The sequence below is a fragment of the Platalea leucorodia genome, assembly GCF_965183815.1.
Source record: "Platalea leucorodia genome assembly, chromosome: 18".
NCBI lineage: Eukaryota > Metazoa > Chordata > Aves > Pelecaniformes > Threskiornithidae > Platalea > Platalea leucorodia.
In genome coordinates, this window is record NC_138840.1 from 9,569,352 (window position 1) to 9,584,282 (window position 14,931).

At 48.0% G+C, this 14,931-nt stretch overlaps 1 long non-coding RNA gene across 1 annotated transcript; it reads left to right on the forward strand.

Moving 5' to 3' along the window:
• The first annotated feature begins 5,830 nt into the window (after positions 1-5,830).
• LOC309598765 lies at positions 5,831-7,128 on the forward strand. The gene is made up of 3 exons (XR_014230120.1): positions 5,831-6,236; positions 6,441-6,577; positions 6,984-7,128. It is a non-coding gene; the product is annotated as an uncharacterized lncRNA (long non-coding RNA).
• The last annotated feature ends 7,803 nt before the right edge of the window (positions 7,129-14,931 follow it).

Here is a 14,931-nt window from a genome sequence, read left to right on the forward strand (position 1 = left end):
GGACTTGGATGACTTAATAATGGTTTTTACGCTTAAAATTTTTAATTCTGTGATTTCATTGCGTTTTAAGAATTCTGCGCGTGGTCTTTTCCGAACTCGTAAGCTGAAGTTATACCATAGAGATTTATTTCTTGCAAATTATATCTTGGCATTGGGCTCCCATCTACAAAGTGCTGATGATCCCCCATGAACTGCTGAGTCATCAAAGAGCATGCGTCTTTCGCAGGGGCAGGCCCGTAAGCTGCAGTCGTCTTTTTTCTGTAATCATATACAATGTCTTTCATGACAAAGAACCTCAAGGCAATTTATGAAATCAACAGCCCCGCAAGCAATGCCGTTCCTGTTGGGGGCTACGTGTTCCCGTGGATTACGATTTAGCAGGCCCTCGGCCTGAGGGTGTCTGAGGGGACGTAGAGCCAACTGCTTTTCGATTCGTGTGTGTTGCTACAAGCAGCAAGCTGGAATTGATAGGTATCTGTTGCTATTGCCAGCAACTCTTGTTTTTCTGTTACTTTAGTGGCTTAATTTAAATTCTTAAGAAACTTGTGAATCTTGTTTGTTTTCTGCTCTTCCTAGCAGCTATCTGCAGTTTTATATGTATTAAATGTGCTAAGCTTCATCTGGCCTATATGTATAATAAATACCTTAGTAAATGCGATTAAGTCCAGTTTCCTCTATTAACTCAGAAGAGATTTGTTTCTTATCTGAATTGTCCCTCCATTCAGAAGGAGAGGAGCCTTGCACAGCCAGAGTTCACCTCATCAGTCACCTAGACAAATTGAAGTTGCGGCAGAAGAAGATACAAAACCAGGATAGTTGTGGTTTAGACTCACTGGACTTTGTGGTGTTCTGCTATGGAGATGGGCTTGGCATGAGACCGAGGGAGCCACCTGTCACCAAACGCATCTTCACGATGGAGGGAGCGCCACGAGGGTGACTTCAACAGGCTCGTAATCACGCAGTGTGTTTAGATGGTTGTCCCGTACTTCTTTGATGCTGTCGTTTGCACGCAGTGCTGCCATTTTCTCTCTGTTACGCTTTTTCTGATGCTCGGAATGCAATGGTATTTTTCACCAGCTGCGGACAGGTTGTTGGGCAGTTCGGTGTCTTGTCAGTGCGCTCCCTCAGTTCACAGGACAAGGTATGCTACTTCCCGCACCGACGCGGTATTCTCTGCAGCTGCGTGGAAGGGCCACTTCAGAAAGCAGCAGCTCTTCAGCTTCCCAGGTTTTATTGACCGAGTTTAACCTTTGGTGATTAGTAAGCAGACGTGTTAAGAAAATCTGTGGCCCAGCCGTTCCTCTTTGCAATTCCTGAGACTTGTCCACCAAACTCTGCACCCTTGCCTATCTATATTTTAGCATCCCTCTCATCTTACTGCAGTTTCTGGCTTTTCCATTGGAGATGGAGGCGTGTAAAGACATCTTTAAGATGGCAATATTTTTGGCGCAAACAAAGAAAGAAAATGCTCTTCAACTTCTGAATGTGGGTGCTCAGTGCTTTTGTAACACCAGGTCACTAATTGCTCCTTCCCCCCGCCTGCCACATTTGGTAGAATATTCATTGGGAATAATTCTAACAACTTCATAAATTAGTGATGTATTTCGCAGGCCTGTCACTGGCTAGAACAAATCCTGCAGGAAAAGAGGAAGCAACTCCTTTTTTCCCTAGTTTCTAACAACTATTTGAAATAGAAATGTTTAGAATGGTTACCATTTTCCAACTGTTCCTTCAACTGAATTGCAGTCGTCAGCTAAGCCCCACTTCCCAAGCGTGCCTGCCATTAAAGTAGTATTTGGTGGCTTCCATTTAACAGGATTGGTCTGTTATTGATAACCTTTTTATCAAAAGGTTAGAAAGACCTTCTTGGTCTTCACCCAGACTCTGCTATGATATGCAGGTATGTCATAACCTACTCGCTAATTAACAGGCTATATCATGGAAGACAGGGCAACCAGACAGCAACCTGTGCGGCCACAGTAACTCATGTGACGTGGAGTGCAGGTTCTGCACCAAGTGATGCTGATGCGCAGGCTACGTCTCTTCCTAACCCCATAGTAACGCCGCGGCTCTTTCTGATGATTACAGCTCTTCTGATCAGTTACCAAGCTGCTCTTTGTTTGGTTTTCTGCCCAACTTAAACAATTTATCTTGTCTTTATTCAATACAAGGTTATTTCCTACTATTAGCTCTTTTATAATGTCTTCATTACTTATTGATTACAACTCTGAAATAGTTGGGGGCTGAGGGGGTTCTTTCTGAGTCAGAGAGTGATGAATATCTTTGCTGGCACCTGCAAGCTCTGTCCTTGTTTCCTCCGCTCCTTCCATATTTACTTTAAGGACCCTTCAAAACAATCTCGACTCCCCGAGTTATGATGGGTCTTTCCTTCTCGTAGATCAGAGCTTCCTGTTGGTGTCTTGTCATTTCTGAGTAAGGAAAGTCTGATATCTTTCAGCTCAGTTGCTGCTTCATCTCCTCTGCTGTCCCAGGGGCCTTGCACACGCTTTCAGTTCTGCCTGACGTTTTTGATTTTGTGAGGTTCCCTACTATTTACATTTCTTCACATATATCCTCTTCATACCATCTGCTACCTTATGTTTTGCTCATCTCTGAAATTTAGTAACCATATTTCGTGCAATGTTGTTCTACATTATTTTCTTAAAATTTAATTAAAAGGTTCTGAAAGAACAAAGCAAATTAGAATTCACCCTTTCCGTGTAGACACCTTAACTGATGAGGGAACAACTCAATAAAGGCCTTCAAATGCCTTGACACAAATGAGTTTGTAACCAAAATTTTGTACGTTTTTCATCCAAAAGGTATATTACCGGATCGACTAGGAGAGTTTTATTACTGACAAAAGTTAAAGAATGCCATCTTCTCTCTAAATTTGTCTTCTTTGGAATTCAGCAATTCCACTAAGTAGTATTTGCTTTTGAGTGTGTGGCTGTGCCTTGTTAGATAAAAGCTGCAGTACTAAAACTGCTTCACTGAACTTAGCTCCTGACCTACCTTCTGAGGCCGTGGCTACAAAGGGATGATACATCAATCTAGCTTGTTTGATCTAATTACAGCTATTTAACTATATTGAGCACAAGTACGCTCACCCCGCTTTGTTATGCTGATTTAAGGTATTTTCTCTGTTCATCGGGTGCACGGTTCTTTCTTGTATTAATTTACCTCTGAAAATATTCTGGGCAGTTATCCCTTGGCGTGGTGTTCTGCTACTCAGCTGTATGCTTTTCTTTCACAGCGTGCTGACAGGGAGTTCTCACGAATTTGGGAATTCTGGGGGTCAACCTGACAAATGACTATTCCTTTTCTCTTGGCATCCATTGACTTTTGCTTATGCCACTTCTTTTTCCAAATGCTGCAAGGTTGCATGAGTAAGAAACTGGGAAATCCATTACAGTGCGTGTTCCTGGGAGGCTGCACAGGTGGAAGGATTTAGTTCTGCAGCTTCATAGAGCTTTTGCTACCTTGATAACAGACGAAATGCACAAAGAGAAACAGTAAGATGTAATCGGCCTGCTACTTCTGTACAGGTTTTATCTGGAGCAGTTTACTCAATGGTGTACTGTTTCTGGGTGTAGTCAGCTAGCAGCGGCTGATAGCACGGGGTACTGGTGCTGAACTGGGATGGCCAGTAGCGGCAGCCAAACATCAGGATGACAATATTGCGTTCCTAGAAACCTGTGCAGATCTCAGCTGCAGAGGCAGAATAGAAAACAAAGACTTCCCTTACCACGCAGAAGCCCGTTGCCATCTGTGGAAGAGCATCCTTTCTGATCGCTTCCAACTGAAAACTAGCCACTTTTGTGTCAGGGATATTGTCATGGGGTTTTTTATGTATATATCTGGAGAAGGTGCTGATCTTCTGTGTCATAAAGCTTGGCAGCGCATCAGAAATTACCGAGAGCTTTTCCCAGGTGCAGTCCGTGAATCAAATAAGGGTTATGGGGGTTCAAGGAATAAACATGGTCTGTCGAGCCAGGGGAAAGAATTTATGTACGCAGAGAACAACTTCTTAATGGTTGTACGCGGCCTTGCTCATCAGCGTAGGTGATTTACCATTGAATGGATGGAAAATGAATGTAGAACGGTATTATGAAACTTCTTCAGACCAGACTCATTAGAAACTTGGCCTTGCCCTGATCTGTACGACATCTGTAAGAGGCAAGGAAAGATACTGAAAGGTGGGTAGAAGCAAGGAATGGAAAGACACTTCCAGTGTTATGGACGTCCAGTGAAAAAGCCTCTGCAAAATAGCCATTTAACGAGGAAAAAGTCTGCACTATGATTTTATGAATGGAGCAAGTTAATCAAAGAAGCAGTGTTTGACTTTATTAACAATTACTATAGATGATGCCATGCTACTGTGGGCTGAGGTGTAGCTGAGTGAAGATCTCCAGCAAAAGCATATCAAAGTAGTTTGACTTAGCAAAATAAAATTGGTAAGACAAGCAACATTTAATCTGAAATGCCTTGTAAACTTTAAACTCGCAGTGCACGTGCATTTGCGTAAGTGACGCACTGTAACGCTCCCTTGGCTCTTCTGGAGCTGGAAGTTGCAAGAAAAGCCTCCAGGGAACCTCCCGAAACGGCAGCCTGAGGCAGTGGCCCAGAATGGTGTTCTTCATCTAAAAGTCGGCTTTTCTAATTGAAATATTCCTTTCTCACCAGTATTTTTCTTCCTGTGTTTGCTGTAAGAATAAATATAGCTGTCGTAGAAAGAGACACCAGGAGGTCCTTTGGTCCCATCCTGACTCTGAGACAGGAGGAGAGATGCGTATGTGTATCCCACACAGATGTTTGTGTATCACAGCTGGAATGCGGGGCATTCTGCAACTTCCCATAACAGTGTTTTCATCGTTTAAACAAACGTCACTTTTGTTACTCTACCAAATCTTACTGTGAATTAAGTCTATTACCTGTTCTGCTTTCAGTGGACATGAACATTTGATTGCTGACCTTTATTGTAACAAAATGGACCATTGGTATTTTGTTCCCTCTCAATTCTCACAGAAGCGCTCTCCTTTTTCTTTTTTTTTGTCTTTTTTTTTTTTTTTTTTTTTTGATTACGCAAATCCAGTATCTCCATTTGTTCTTGGGGGTTAGATTTCCTCAGCCTCCCAGCATTCTTGTTTCTCTCTTTGTGCTCTTTTCAGTTGGCTTATATCTGGTTTTATTTTTTTATGTGGTACCTGAAAATGGATACAATATTCCAGCTGAGATTTCACCAACACTGAGTTGAGCAAGATAATTGTCATGGGTGTCCTACATAAAGCAGCCTTATTAAATATTTCTGTGATGTATTATCTTTATTGCCTTGACTCAAATTCAGTTTGTGATCCATTATAACCACTGGCTTCTTTCGTGCAGTACTGCTGCCCAGGCAGTTACTCCCTCCTTGTGCATGCTCATGTCTTGATCCCTGGCTGCAAAATTCTCCTGAAAATGTCATGCCTGAAAACGAAGGGAAGAAAAAGATCTGCGGAGGCTTTTCAGATGCACTGTTCTTGTGAACTCCAAGTGGGTCAGCCTGCCAGTGGAAGAGGAATTGTGAGATAATGGTAGTTTTCAATATTGGATGGAAATTATAATGTTTTGTCTTCTTATTACTCAGAAAGGGTTCATTTCATACAAGTTCTAATATGAGCTGGAGTAGGAATGTTTGCTTGCAAATGGGAAAGGACATAGTACATGAGTCTTAGATTATAATTTTCCTATTAAACTTTTTCACTCTCCTGCTATTAACAAGATGAGCAGAATAATTTGTTAATGTCTCTTTTAAAAAATAATAGACATAGTTGCTAGAGTTGAGATGAACCAAAGTTAAATCTGAAAGGCATTTGAAGAAAGAAGAAATGAACACCAGAAAAGCTATGGGATTCTGGTTTTGTCCAAAACATTGATGGCATGAAGATACGATTTATGGATGTGAGGTGTCCTCTTGGTCTTTCATGCAGTTATCTGGTCAGAACACTGAGAAAACAAAAAGAAAAAAGAAGGACCCCCCAACCCGAAGATGCTTTTCGGCTCCATGCCCCTGCCTATTAGCGTTTGTAGAAACAGGAAGAGGCGGCAGGTACAAGGAAGGAGTCTTTGACATCGTGAAACTCCGCGGGTTCAAAATCACAAAAAACATCTCCAGTGGTCAAACAGTTAAGCATAGAAGATCCCAGGAAGGGCAGCCATGGTTTGTTTGCTAAAGAAAAGCATTGCTAAAGCAGGTATGTTCTGGCTGGAGAGATTAAGAGACCTTAGATGGAAAGAAATAGGTGATACATATTCGTGGTGATGTCGGTTATGATGGAAACAAAAAGCCCTTAGCAAAAACTAGAAATGTGCTGTGAACCTTTTATGGTCTTCTGGGGAGCTGCAACGCTCTGGCGTTTTGGAGAGCTTTGCCCTTAGAAAGGCTCCTTCTTCCCCAGGCTCTGCAGAACCAGAGGGACGTTGCACCGCTGAGGGGCCGGCGTGCGTGGCCTGCCCTGCCGCGAGGGTCGCTGCTTCCTTCTCCAGGCGCTGGCTGACACCGAATTTGCTGAGCTTGTGCGTACTTCGGGGCCAGGTCAGCCTACGTATCGTTTGCTCTCTGTATTTCATGCTTCTTTACGCTCTTGTGACCCGGATGACTTTAACAGGGAACTGAGCAGTGTGTTCAGTTTTCCTGTGCACGGTTCTTACACTTTTGCCCATCTTAATCCAGTTCCTCGCGCCGTGATGCAGTCCCTAATTATAAATCAAACCATACAACCCGCCTTCTCAAACTGTTCTCATTCAAGGAATGATTTTTTCAGCTTTTTCTTTTATCCTCGTTATTTGACGTTTGCTTACATATTTTATTTATTGCATATAATTCAAGTGCTGCATAAATACAGAATTACTAATTGTAATGGATTTTCGTGATGCTTTTCACTATAGCATCTGAATACTTTTTAACCACCATAAATATATCTTCACAATATCGCACACAGATTTTCCTCTCATTTCACTGATGCAAAGTGGGGAAATTAGTGGCAAAGCTATCAAAGTTCTCCACGGTATCTGTATGTTCCACGGTGAAAATAAACAAGTTTCCAACTTGCCCCGGTAAATGATCGTCAGTATCCTCTTCATTAGTCATCCACCGGGCTGCAGGTGAGCTTTCAAAGGGGGCTGCTGGTGTTGGTTACCCCCCGCTGGTTGGGCTTCCCTGACGCTGGCCTTGAGGAGGCTCCCTCGGCTGCCTTAAGCCGGGCTTTTGCAGGCAGTCATTGTGTCCCTAGGGACGTCAGGCTCCAGCGTAAAAAGTGTTAGTCCCTTTGAGCCTGGTAGCCCCACTAGAAGCATTTTTTAAAATCTAATTTTTCTAATAATAAGACATCCTATTCTCAGTTTCATCCTAAATTTACTCAGGCCTCTACATATATTTGGTGCGAACATAACCCTTGAGTTTAAATACCTGTGATCAAGCCATAATCTATGTATACAAACTAACCCTATCCTATCTCAGCCTTTCTTTTGTTGGAGTTAGCCGAAATAAAACTTTAGTCTTTTCTTGGGATAGATTCTTTGCTCTTACAACCATCTTGGGAAGCCTTTTCTATGAATCTGTTCTAGTTTTCACGTATCATTCTTGAATATAAACCGTACCCGAAGTTCTGCAAGAGAGCTGTTGCCATACCATCTGGATGTGCCTTACCTGGTCTTTAGATCACATTTGTCATCTTCATTTTTGTGACGTTTAGTCATTTCTGTGACTAAATTATGCTTCTGCGTCTTCATCCTTCTCTATTAACTGTGCTGAATTCCCAGTTTACAAGGATTTTGGCTGTTAGTCCTGCGTGAACAGCCTTGTGCTTTGCATTAATCTTCTTACTGCATTCCACCAGTCTGTTCCTCAGGATTCCTGCGCTGTTCCAGAACCTCATCGGTTCTTCATTCAGGATATTCCGGTCTCCTGTACTGACGCTTTTTAATCGTCTCAATAACTAGCTATAGTGACGCTCTTCTTTCAGTTCTTTGTGCTAATGTAACTTAAAAGCCATAAATAGCACCAGTTCCGAGACCAGTGCTGGAGGAGCTCTTAAAGCGCTCACGCCCTAGCCCAAAAGTTCCCATTTCAACACAATTCCGCATGGATTTTTTAGCCATTTTTTACCCACAAAATTTCTTGCACTAATCTTCATATTTTCCAGTTTAGCTTGTATTTTGCATGTGGCACCGGATCAAATGCTTTACTGAATTTTAGGTGGGTGAGATCAACTGCGTTTACCAAGAAAAATCTGCTTTCTTATCAAAGACAGACATCAGATTTGTCTGGCCTGATTGCCTTTGTTAAACCTATGTTGCTTTTTAGCGGTTTCTTTTTCTCCACATCTTTTCCCCTTCCACGGGAGAAATAACTTGAGTTGTACATGTGAGTGAGGTCAGGCTAATTAGCCTCTAGTTGTCTGGGCATCGCTTTCCAAGTCTTTGGCTTGGTTTTCGTTTGGTTTTGGTTTGGTTTTTTTTCCTCTTCATAGCAGGATGTCAATTCTAGATTATTTTTGTACCCCTAGAGGTGGTAGGAAAAAATTCACTCATTTGCATCACAACTCAACCGTAATGCTTCATGTTTGGTTTGGTTTTCGTTTGTCGGTGGGGTTTTTTTTGGGTTTTTTTGTATTTTTAAAGAAAGATGCTATGTCATGGCTGTTGATACAGGAAAAAGTAATGAATTTTGAAGTATTGCAAAGTCCTTTAAAAAAATTAATAACGAGAAGCTTCTTACCGACGGATAGGTGAATCCGGGACTCCGTTATCCTGTGTAGCTGTTGGTAACCACCAGCGGAGCACTGCAGCCCCTGGCAGCACCGGTCACCGACATCCAGAAGTTTTGTTCCTTCGCTGCTTCAGCGTTGTTTACTGCTGTCATTCCCCTGCTTAAACAGAAAGTAAAGTGTGCTGGCTACTCTACACAGATGTGTAACACAATTGGTAAGAAAATACAGCCTGAGAATAGACAAAATAAGTAAAGCAGTAGAAAGCCAGTGGATCTGGAGGGTCAGGATTACACAGGGCGCTCTCAGTGACAGATGAACCCGTGCCACTGGAAAACCTAGGTCATGAACTACCATTCCTGAAGGCAGGAAAAAATCATACTTTTAAATACTTTGTTTCATAACATATGTAGTTACACTCCTTACCAATGCATAGCATGAATAGGAATCTTCCTGAGCACATTTCGCTCGGGTACCTAATGGTAAGGGTAGGAATGTAAGCAACCAGCCTTGAATGTTTGGGTTCTGGGGTTTTTTTGTTGTTGCTTTTTGGGGGTTTTGCCAGATGTACTCAATATTTTTATAAATATTTGGAAATTATGTCTTTTTTATGATTCTTCAGTATGTCTGGAGCTCGGGATTCTGTTTTACAGAGAAAGTGAATGGTTCCGACCAATGCCTTTGTTTTACTGAAACCGTGTGGGATAATGCCAGCCCTTGTAAGAAGGACTATTGCTCAGGTTTGATTGTGGGCTTCTTTAAAGTCATGGACAACTGTTAGATAAAAGTGCCCTCGTTTCACAGTTCCAGTACTGAATTCCAAAAGTTCCAGTGAAGCCAATCTGAATGTGCTTCAATTTTTGTTTCTAATGCAAGTAAATGTCCCTGAAGCACATCTTGTGAGCTTGGGAGTCTTACCTTTGGGCCACGTTGTTCGAGCAAGGCTACGGGATGGAGGCCTTAAAAGCAGAAATTGGTCACATCCCCGTGCGCAGACTCCTGCGCGCGTGCGAAGTCCTGAAGCTCCCCATGTGGGTTAGATTACAGAATTAAGATTTTGAAATACACGTTTGTGGATGGCTGTTGAAAGGTGGATAAGTAGAATTTCTGTCCGGCCCTTTCACGCTCAAATGTTTCAAAGCTGGTCAACACCTTGTTTGTGTGGAATCTTGCAATTGTTTTGGTTTATTAAATTTTCTTTCAGTTATTTGCGCCTGCCTTTGTACGGCTGAAATGAAGGGACGTTAGGAAGCGTTCTCCCCATAGCATGAATATTTAATAGTTTGTGTGTTCTTTCTCTGTATTGTGTGTGTGCCTATATAATACCAACAAAATCTCTTAAAAGCAATTTTTGCAAGAGATTTTCAGAGCATATCATATGATCGAGTCACGGTGCTGTGTAAACTAAGCTATGGTAGAATCTCAGCTAAAATACTAGAGTGAATTTGCCAAAGGGTGGTATTTTACAAGCAACCACGGATTCAGCTCACTTCCCCTAGAGATTTTATTTCAGTGTGATCTGAGTTCCCCGTCCTGATGAACTGATGTCTTTTAGAAATCAAAAAATCTTTGGCCCTTTTCGAAGGAAGATTTCCTTTGTTTTCTCAGAGGTACAGATGCTCATTTTCTTGAGCCCGGAGCTGGTAGAGTATCATGGGCGGCTCCTGCAAAGTGCTGAGGACATGGTTAACTTTCAGGGAGTATATGCTTAAAATCACCGGGGCTGCTGATGTTTAAAATTACGCATGTACTTAAGTACTCTGATGGCCTGAGGCCAGTGGCTTTTGCATCTTCTAGGGCTGAGCCCTAAGGAGACTACGGTGAATGGTTGCAGCTGAATTTTCGTTTCCCACTTTAAATAGAAGGTTTAAAGCACAAATTCTGACAGCTGTTTAATTAAAAATACTTATTTTAACTGTGAGGAATGCAACACGCAGAGTCGATACGCCTGGTTTCTTTCTGTCTCTCCCGGCATCCGAGCTCGCTCCTCTGCTGCGTTAGCGCAGGGCTTGCAGTTTGCAGCGGTGCTCCGTTCCTGCCGTATCCTCTTCCATCTTTTCCGTCTGCTTCATTCTGTTTGGAAAATGGCAATGTAGAATGTGTTTGGTGTAACCTTAATCCTGACCAGCATCTGGGCTCCGTTTAAAAAAAAAAAAAAAAGGCATCTACTGCAGGCAAGGTTTCTGTATATGTTTCCCTGCTTTAGTAAAACAAAGTTGGGGGGGGGGGGGGGAGTGAGCAACCAACAATAACCATAGCAAAATAATATTTATTTTAATGGAGGTGTTCGTTAAGGTGTAGGGCTTAGGATGCTTTCCCGCACAGACGGACAAGCCCTGGTGCTGGTACTTTCCGGCTCCCCCCTGTCCTGGTGGGTGTCCCCTCGGGGGTAACCCCGCTTTGCACCATTTTGGAAAAGGAGAGGAAGAAGGGGGGTGTCTTTAAATCCTCTTTTGACAGCCACGCTGTTAATTACTCACAGATATGTAAAAGTTAATGCCACCAGGAAAAGCAGCGGCGGACTGAAATGCCTGTGTGATGCCTTATGACATTTCCCCGTTAAACTTCCAGGGGCCTTGGCTCGGTCCCCGGCGGCGAGGCGATTTCAGGAGACGCTCCGGCAGTCGGGAGCGTGCCCTTGCGGCCACCCGGCCGGGGCCGGCGATGCCCCCGAGCCATCCCGCCTGGGCCGCGGGCCGGGCGAAGCCGCCGGGCAGGTCGGTGACCCTCGGGGGGCTCCGGGGGGCTCCGGCCTCCTGGCAGCCCCCGGCGGTCCCGGATCTCTCCGGAGCTCGGCGTGGCGGGCCGGCGCTTGATGTCCCCAGCCCGGGGAGGGCGCACGGGGCCCCGAACGCCGCACGCTGCGGGGCCGGTGCGGGGCCGGTGCGGGGCCGGGGCGCGGCGGCTCCTTGCAGAGCGCGGAAGGACGCGTGGCAGCCCGGCCGCAGCCCCGGGGGTGCCCACCCCCCCCTTGGCCAGTTTTCTGCTTCTCGGTGGCCCGGGACGGCCCCGCAGCAGCCCCGCGCTCCGGGCAGGGCCGCGCTCCGCTCCGCCAGCAGCCACAGAGGTCGCTTCTGAGCACCGCGAAAGGGGTTTTTTTATTTATTTATTTTTTTTCCCCTCCCCTCTAAGGCTCTCAGTCCCTCATGGCCGGAGTGGGAAAGCACGTTTAAATCCCGAACTGGGATTTCCCACGTGGTGGCTCGTCCAGCCGCTGTCAGAGCCACGCCGCGCTCCCCTGCGCAGGGCCGAGGCGCTTCTCCCTGCGCTGCCGAGCGGCTCGCATCGAGCCGTGTTCGCAGGACACCGCGCTCAAACCCAGCCTTGTGCCAAAAGCTCGCTCTCGTCCTCGGCAGGCTCCTGCTTTCGAATCCACCGCCAAGCGTACAAATAACCAGGGGATTAAAGTCCTGCTCCACCTTTCGCGGGTGACTGTTTAAGCGGGCGATGTTCGTCAGCGATCTCGGGATTAATTCAGGCGAGTTCATAGCGCCTGGCATTCCGAGCGTGCGTGCAAAGAGCACGTGTGGCGTTTGGTGTGAAGAATGAGGGTGTACCGGGAGGCAAAACGAGTTGGTTACGCGACTACAGAATATACTGGATGTGTGCATAAGCACTGAATCTGGGGGAGGGGGGCTGGTTTTAGTTGTCTTCGCCCCGCTCAGGGACGAGGGCCGTGGCGCAGGGGGTTTCGGCACTCGCTGGGGAGAAGGGGAACGGAGGGGAGGGCCCAGAGCTGCATCTGGTCTTCAGGCCTCCCCGTCATTTCGAGGGGAAGGTGTCCCCGACCTTTAATTATTCAGTTTAAACAGACGTAGAGCACGCCTCATCTCTCAGGCCTGTGTCCCCATGTCCCCAGGAGGCACCCTTCTTCGGGCGAGGAGATGAAATCTTGGCAAGAGGAGCACGAAGGCTGTGACCCCCGCGGAAAATCCCACTTCCCGCGCAGCCCGTCCCGTCCGTGGGGCTCGCACCGTGCCCCTGCGCGGGGCCGGGGGCTTCTGCCCCGGCCTGCCACGCCGGCTGGCCGCAGAAATGCCGCAGAGCGCGCCCCAGCTCGCCGCTTCGGCTCGGCTCGGCTCGGCCCAGCGCGCTCTCGCTCTCCTCCCTTCCGACTTCCCTCCATTTTATTCCTCCGCTGCTTTTTCTCTCCAGCAGACTCCAACCCTCTCCCGCTGAACTCGCCGGGAACAAAAGGCTCCGTTCCCGATCCAGCCCGCAGTTGCCGTGAGAAACTTCCCCGGCGGCGCCGCTCGCCCTCCCCGCCGCGGAACGGGGCCGGGCCGGAGCGGGGGGGAGCCGCCGTCCGCGGCGCCCGCCTCGCCCCCCCGCCCCAGCCCTGACGCCTGGGCCCGAGCTTCTCCCGGGATCCCCTGCAGGAGGGCAGCACGGCGCGGGAGCCGAGGTTTTCCCTTGCGCTCCGCCGAACGGAGCGGCGGCGGGCAGCGCCCCGCACCCCGCCGGCGCCCCGCACCCCGCCGCTGCCCGGGCGCTCGGAACGGAGTCAGAGTTTCGCTTCACCGGGAAAAGCCAGGCCCGGAGTTGAGCGTTTTTCTCTTTTCGCAGCTTTAAAACCCCTTCTTTTTAACTCTTCCGAGGGGGCTTTGCAGCGTAACGCCGCTGCTCCGGCAGCCCACCCGGCAGGTCCCAACTCCGGTGGGAGTCCGTAGGAAATTGGAGGGCTGGCTCCTGATCCAGTGCAGGGGTGTTTAGCGGCTCCGCTCCGCGTTTTGTATCCTTTTTTTTGCCTTTTTTTTTTTTTTTTTTTGAAGTAGATTCACTCTTCCCTCTCCGAGCGCTCGCACCAGCGCCGGCGGCCGAGGGCGGCTGCGCGCCCGCCCCTGTAACGCGAACGCGGTTTGCTCTCCCCGCACTTTATTCCCGCTTCCCTCCCGCGTTGTCCCCCGCCGAGCATCGCCCCGCTCCCTCCGCGGCGACTAAATCCCAGCTCCGGCCCGGTTTTCGGCGGCGGCCGGGAGCCGCTGCCCTCGCTGGGCCCCGATCCGCGCACACGTGCCCGAAGCCCCGCCGCCGTCCCGCTCCCACCGCGCCGGGGGTTGCGCGGGGCGCTGCGCGGCCCTGCCTCCCCGCCAGCCCCGCCTCGCCCCTCGCCCCGCCGGGCCAGGCCGCTGCCCTCCCGCTCGCACCCGGAGTTTCGCGGCCCCGCCGGTGCCGGCGCCGGGCTCCGCGGCGGGGCCGGGCCCGTCCCCCCGCGGCCGCTCGCTCCCGGGAAGCGGCGAATTCCCGTGGAAAACCCGCTCCCAGCTGCGCCGCCGCCTGGGGCGGCGCGGCCCGGCCCGGCCCGGCCCGGCCCGGCCGCCTGCTGCGGACACGGCGCTCCGGTCGCTGCCCGCCCCGCGCCCTCCTGGCAGCGCGGGGGGCGATACAATATCGTGACAGATTTTTAAGAGGATAAGTAAGCATTGTCTCGCACAACGCCCGGCACGTTACCCGCTCGCAGCAAACACCTAATTCCAATCATCTTAGTGGTTATGAAGCTGCGAGGAGCGCGCTTAACCTCGATATGACACTGGCTAAAATACTGGAAGGCATGGGCCGGGCAAATATAAACCCATTTACAGGAAATGTAATTTTCTTTAGCAAAACTGCTCTCGGAGAAGCGGAGGTACAGCAGATGACCTTTCCCGACTCCATTCCATATTTTGCAGCGTGCCCCATGAATTATAATAGATGGGTCTCTTGTTCTTGGGTCCAGTCTGCATATCTCAGCATCCTCTGCCTTTCAGTAAAATGGAAGAGCATCCTTCCTCAACCCAACGACATTAATCGCTCCTCGGCTCGTTTCATTCCACCTTAGTTGCGCTAGTTGGTACTTTATTCTAGAAACTCCACCCAATTCCCGAAGTACTAATCCAGTCCGCGTTTGTAGCAAGTTGCAGGGCTGGGGATAATGATAACTTGTGTTTGTGAGCTTGAGGAGCGCGGCTGACTTTAGTCCCGTTTCCATGTCAACGATTCAGTCCATATTTGCCATCACACAGTTGGCAGAGCCTTTTTTTTTTTCGGGGGGGGGGGGTGGGAAGGACATTACTCCTGTTTCTAGTACTCTAATCTAGACCAGGTTTCCTAAACCGCCTTAGCGTTGGGTTAAATGGCACGGCCACCTTCATGAAGGAGACTTCCACTCCGGCGGAGCCAGCCGAGTGGCGGTGGCCTGCGG